This window comes from Haemaphysalis longicornis, unplaced genomic scaffold (assembly GCF_048455015.1).
Source record: "Haemaphysalis longicornis isolate Haplotype H1 unplaced genomic scaffold, Haemaphysalis longicornis Haplotype H1 scaffold_1, whole genome shotgun sequence".
In the NCBI taxonomy this organism is placed as follows: Eukaryota; Metazoa; Arthropoda; class Arachnida; order Ixodida; family Ixodidae; genus Haemaphysalis; species Haemaphysalis longicornis.
This window is the reverse complement of record NW_027526203.1, coordinates 443,854,803-443,861,185: the sequence shown is the minus strand read 5'-3', so window position 1 is coordinate 443,861,185 and position 6,383 is coordinate 443,854,803. Positions and strand designations below refer to the sequence as shown.

The 6,383-nt window shown below is 44.6% G+C and overlaps 1 non-coding gene across 1 annotated transcript; it reads right to left on the bottom strand.

The window, feature by feature from the left end:
* Positions 1-275: 275 nt before the first annotated feature.
* Trnas-gcu (transfer RNA serine (anticodon GCU)) lies at positions 276-357 on the bottom strand. The gene has a single exon. It is a non-coding gene; the product is annotated as a tRNA-Ser (tRNA).
* Between the last annotated feature and the right edge of the window lie 6,026 nt (positions 358-6,383).

The window sequence follows — 6,383 nt, the reverse complement described above, 5'->3', positions numbered from 1 at the left end:
TTACAGCTCTGGATCTCCCTGGGTCGGTGTCGTTTTTACGGCGCTGAAAACCCCTTTATCGGTGTTTTGCACTGCGGGAGCCAGCTGAGGGTACGCGTCCCTTCATCGGCGCCCTTGCTGCGCTCTACGCGTCTTCTACGTCCATGATGTATTCAGTCATTCTGCCTTCCTTCTCCGGCATGCCAACGTTGGCATAGGCACGGACGCACCGGCTCTTATCTTGTACAAAGAGGCACCGGCCACAGACGCCTCCCTGGAAAAAAAAGAAAAATAATCGACGAGGATGGGATTCGAACCCACGCGGGCAGAGCCCAATGGATTAGCAGTCCATCGCCTTAACCTCTCGGCCACCTCGTCTGAACGAACAGGTGCTTTCGCTGCAGGACGCCAGCCACGTAAGTTTGCTCCTTTGTGTTTACTTCCACCCGTTGCAGCGTCGAACCACACAATTAATTATTCGACACACATTAAAGATTCGGCGGAAAGCCCAGCTCTTCATCATCCCTGAAACCTTTCCTTTTATTTCGGAAGTTTTACGCACCGGAGTTAAAATGAGCCATGCGGAGAGCTGCGGCTTAGTTTTTACCACCAGGGTATCATCAAGCGGCGCCGAAATGCCTACAAACAGGTGCTTGTATTTCTTTCCCCAGCGGCGTAGTGGGGAATGCCAACTTGCAATCGTCCTCAGCCCACTGAAGGTTTATTTTATAAATTGGGCAAAATAAAAGATGCAAAACAGCCACGACGAGGATGGGATTCGAACACACGCGGGCTGAGTGCAAAGAAATAGAAGTCCATCGCCTTAACCTCTCGGCCACCTCGTCTTTTTTTCCCTTATTGCCTGCTTCGGCACATACAAAACACTAAAGTCACGAAAAAAAAAAAAAAAAAACACACAGTCACACGTATTCATAAAAGCCGCCAACCTGACTTTGGCTGACGTCATGCGGGTAAAAGCTTCTTAGGCGTACCAAGGATTCCCCGCCTGCAAGACATTCGGGAGGATTCAACACATATTTTTGATTTTCCACGTATGCACTCATAACCTCACTGAAACACGGTCTCGGGCTTCGGGCATCGATGTTCGAGTACCTCGCGGCCATTCTTGCCTTCCAAATGTATTCAACCCAACAAGCATGATCAGGTCGTAACGCATGTCATCCTCTCTTTCTACAGGCAAGTACCGTATGCCTTGAGTATCCACAGACAGACACTTTTTCAGGGTCCGTTGGAGCACATCCCACACGAACACATGCAACATTCCAACAATCGATGAATACATGCTGAACAAGTTTTTTTTTTTTTGACCAAAACATGTTTATTTGCATAATCCATATTCAGTATATAAAGAAAGGACACATGACTGTGCATACCGCCCGCCCTGCGGAAATGTTACTCTTTTTTTTTTTTTCTTGATAGGTATTTAGCTTGGGTAAACGAGCATAGCCTCAACTTAATTCTTGGCGGCGACATTACGTAAACCTTCTCGAACCTTCCTCAATTCATAAAGAACTATGCCTAAATATATAAAGCAACGCTTGTGTAAGTGTGATACGTGAACCTTCTCGTATCGCAGGAAACACAGCAACACTGCTCGACACATTTATCACCAACGCAAAAGAAATCCAGGCGTGTGGCACCATAGCCGCTCATATTGGCGATCATCTTCCCATATACTTATTAATGAATAATTTAACGCCGAAGACGAAGCAGTTGTTACCTAAACGTGTGAGGAATATCAATGAATGTACGCTACGAAACTTTAAGAGCAAACTTGAGCAAGTTGCGGGGGACGACTTATAGGCACAGTTAAACCAAGATGAGTCATGTGCAGCCTTTTATGAGACATTTGAAAAAGTATACAGAGACTGCTTTCCATAAGACAAAAGAAAGCAACCATCAAAGGCACGGAAACCATGGATAGAGAAATAATGATTAAAAGCAATAAGAGCTAAAGACGCAATGTAAAACAATTTCCAAAAAAAACTAGAAAACCATATGACCTCAGAAAATTTAAAACCTGCAGGAACAAGGCTAAATCAATTACACGCAGCGCTAAGAGAGCGTATACATGCACACCTTATTCAACGATGAAGTCATTTAAAAAACAGACGTTGTCTGGAAACGCCTAAGCAATTTAATAAACCCCAACCATAACCCTAATGGCGATGAGGGAAGTGTAAATGGCAACATTATAGAAGGTACAGAGTTAGCGTACACTTTCAATGACTTCTTTTTGCATACTCCGAACATACCTCATTCCCGCAGCTGTACGGATTATATGGGACGGAAAGACATTAATAGCGCATTTTTAAGCCCGTCACAAGCGAGGAAGTGCGTAAAACGCTCCAACTACCTAACAAAAGCAAAAGCTCTGATATTGATGAGCTGCAAATACAACCTGTGAAGCATGTATCCGGTATAATTGCTTCTCCGTTGGAATATATCATAAACCTAATCTTTTCATGTTGTATATTTCCAAAAAAAAACTTCAGATCGCAAAAGTCACTACTAGTTTTAAAGGCTGCGATAAAAATAAATTATCTAACTACAGGCCTCTATCTATCTATATATATATATATATATATATATATATATATAGTTCCAATTTTTCCAAATGTATTTAAAAGCTATTACAGTCGAACACGGATATATCGAACACGGGTATATCGAATTATTGTCTATATCGAACTCATAAATTATCCCCTTGAAAATTCTGTGTAAAAGTATAGGAATACGTACGTTTATATCGAACCGTAGTTTTCCCGACATCGGGTATATCGAACGCCGCGGGAGCTGGTAGGTGCTCTTCGGCGGTCGCTGCACCCCCGATTGAGGTTGAGGGGGATGTGGACGAATGCGCGGGCATGGCGAAGGTCGGGTACAGGAGGCGACTCCTCGATAGGCTTTTGATGAACCTCCGCGTGGGCACCGAACTTAAGGTTGACCTGTTGGGAGCCATACGTATGATGACAAGCGCTTGGAACCGCGTGAAGAAGGAGACCGTGGCCAACTGCTTCCGGAAGGCAGGCTTTGTGACGGCCGAACTTTCAGAAGCTTGGGAAGACGGCGACGACGACGACGAGAGCATGGGCGACACGTTTCGTGAGTTGTCGTCCTTTTTCCCGGCTGCTGTTCCAGCCGGAGTGTCTGCCGACGACTTCGTGAACGCTGACACCAATGTTCAGGCTGTTTCGAGCCTCGGTGACGAGGATATTGTAGCTGCGGTCGTACGAACCCAGGCCGATAGCTCTAGTGGTGAAGATCGTCCGGACGAGGAGGCGGCTACACGATCGTACTCCGCGGGTAAAGTGGCCGCTGCGTTCAGCTTGATTCCCCGTTGTTGCGGCGGCATGGAAGGAACTGGGCTGTCGCACCTGGACGGCCTCGAGAATATTGAGACCAGCGTCTTTAATTTCATTTCCAGGACTAAGAAGCAGGCCAATATCAGCGATTTTTTTTTCACGGAAATAAAGCGTCCTGTTGCGTCGTGAGTGCGGAATTAGTTGTCATTCTAGAATGCGCCCATCGGTAAGTGATCGTTCGCCATAGGTGACGTCTCAGAGCCCATCTTTTTTATATCGAATTTTTCATATATCGAACTATTTCGCGACCCCCTTGGAGTTCGATATATCCGTGTTCGACTGTACATATTAGGATGACTAGTTTCTTGAACAATCATGATATAATAACACCTTTCCAGTTCGGCTTCAAGAAAGGCAAGTCTACCGAATCAGCACTGTTAACTCAAAAAGACCTAATTTTAAACTCGTTTGAGGAACGTTGTTATACATCGTAATATTTACGGATTATTCAAAAGCGTTCGACTGCATTAATCATGAAACTTTATGCTTAAAGCTGGAGCATTACGACTTTCAGGGGTGCTTTCTGAAACTTTCAGCCATATTTAGAGCACCGGCCACAACAGGTTGTAGTTAAGGGCAACCACTCCGATACAACGCCCATTCGTTCAGGTGTGCCACAGGGCACTATACTTGGCCAATTCCTATTCACCGTTTATATTAACGATGTTGTCCGCATTGACGGAAACGCCAAATTTGTTATATATGCTGACGATTTAACCCTACTTTTTGTGGCCCAAATATTCCAGATATAACAAAAAACGCCGACAAAACTCTTGCGTGATTATATTCCTGGAGAAACAATTCTTCCTTAAAAATTAATATTAATAAAACAAAGGCTGTATTCTTCAGAGCCCAAAATAAAGCCTTGTGCTCATCCAAACTTATGCTTGATGCAGAATGCATTGAAGTTGTTCAATCGGTAAAAAGCCTAGGTGTAATATTTCAAGAAAACATGGTATGGGACTGCATCAGATCCGATTACGGCACCTTCGTGCAACCGGACTCCACCCTGGCCGCCCTCCAGACCTGCAGCGCTGGGTTCATGGACCATTTCATCGGCACCTTCTTGACTGTATACGAGAAGAACACTTGTTCGTGTACCTGTGAATCGTGAACCGTTATGCCGCAGGGCAAACTTTCGAATTGAAAAAAAAATTGCATGTTAACAGGCATGGTATCTAGGATTCGCTTTTTCGTACCACCCTCAGTTAAGATGATCATTTACAACTCTTTATTTCTATCCAACATTTCGTATTGCCACCTGCTGTGGGGTACCACTGCCGACTCAAACGCATCAAAACTGATGCTAGTACAAAAAAAGGTACTCCCCATAGCGGCAGATGCCCCTACGATGCGCACACAGCCCGAATTTTTAGGCCCTTATCAATTACACCTGTAAATGATCTCTATAGGATGCAACTACTCCGCCGGTACAGAACATGTCTGAAAAATAAAAACACGTACCTGAATACAATAGCGGATTTAAGTTTAAAAAAGAAAAACTACCCTACACGTAATAATGATATTTGGAATGTCCCCCACTGCTACACCAATTACGGCCTCCAGATGTTGCGGTACCAGCTTCCTCAATTACCGAACACGTCAGGTGTTCAATAACAAAGTTTAAAAACGTTGTTAAACAATTCCAGGTTCATAACCGTTTTCCTTTTTTTTCGTTTTTTTTTTCCTTTGTTTGCGCAAACCTACGCACAGATTGATTGTTGCTGACTATTTATTTTTTGCATAAATTAAACGTGAATGTGGCGGTGTACTTCTGTGTATCTGCATGGTACATTTATTTGCACTGTTGTGAGAAATTTACTTAGTTGTGTGTAATTTGCATAGTTGTGTGAAACTTACACGAATTTATGTGTCTCATGTGTTTGCTATTTTTTGCCTTGTATACGGGCCACTCTCCCAGTCAAGCCCATCCACGGCTCTTTGATTATGCCCCCCAGCATCGAGAACTCTTGTAGTTGTTGATGTTGGGATAAATATTTGAAAGATTTGATACCCGCTGTAGAAAATCGCTGTTAACGTAGAAACGATCCAGCAGAGTCTGGAACGAGCGGGGCGCGCCCCAGTCGCAGTCCCACGCCACATCAATTAAGTCGCTCTCTCGTAAGACTCACGTCGAAGTGCGAGCCGAGGCGTCGGCTTTGCCACGGCTCCCCGCCCTGTCGCCTAGCACTTTAACCTCCGCAAAAAACACCCGCCGCGGTGGCTCAGTGGCTAAGGCATTGCGCAGCTGAGCACAAGGTCGCGAGTTCGATTCCCGGCCGTGGCGGCCGCATTTCTGATGGAAGCGAAAAGCAAAAACTCCCGTGTGTACGATATTTCGGCGCACGATAAAGATCCTCAGGTGGTCAAAATTAATCCGGAGCCCTCCACTGCGGCGCGGCTCATCGCCTGCGTTGCGTCGGCGCGTTAAACCATTCGATCAATCTCCTCAAAAAACGGAATTTCATCGTTCAGGACGCCGGTCGCGGAAGTTCACTCGTTTGTATTTTTCTTACTTTTCTCCAAACTTTGAAGCGCCGAATCACATAAATATTCAATAAAAATTCTACCTTCAGGGGAAAGCGTAGCTCTTCTTCATCACAGGTCTTTAATTTTGGTGTTTTTTTTTTTTTGTTCTGGAGCAGTACGGAAGATAATTTTATGTAGGTTTAAAACTGGCAAATAAATGATTTTGCTAAAACCATGAAAATACCTTTTATTAGTTATCAGCGAACTACCACTTAGGCTTGGAAAAATTACAGTGCCTGTGCTTATGAGGTGCGCCGTATTGCTAATGGCTAGAGGTTCATTTTGACTAGACGTTCATTTTGACATCTTCCATTCCCGCACCGGAACGTCTACACGAAGACGTTCTTAATTATTCGCCCATAGGCGAAATCGTAAGCGAAGAGAACTTGCCCTCTTCAAGCAAACTAGAACAGGGCGCGAAAAACGAGGCGAAAGATTAGAAACACGAGGGGACAGAGACGGGCGCTGACCGCGAAAGTTGTTTGCGTT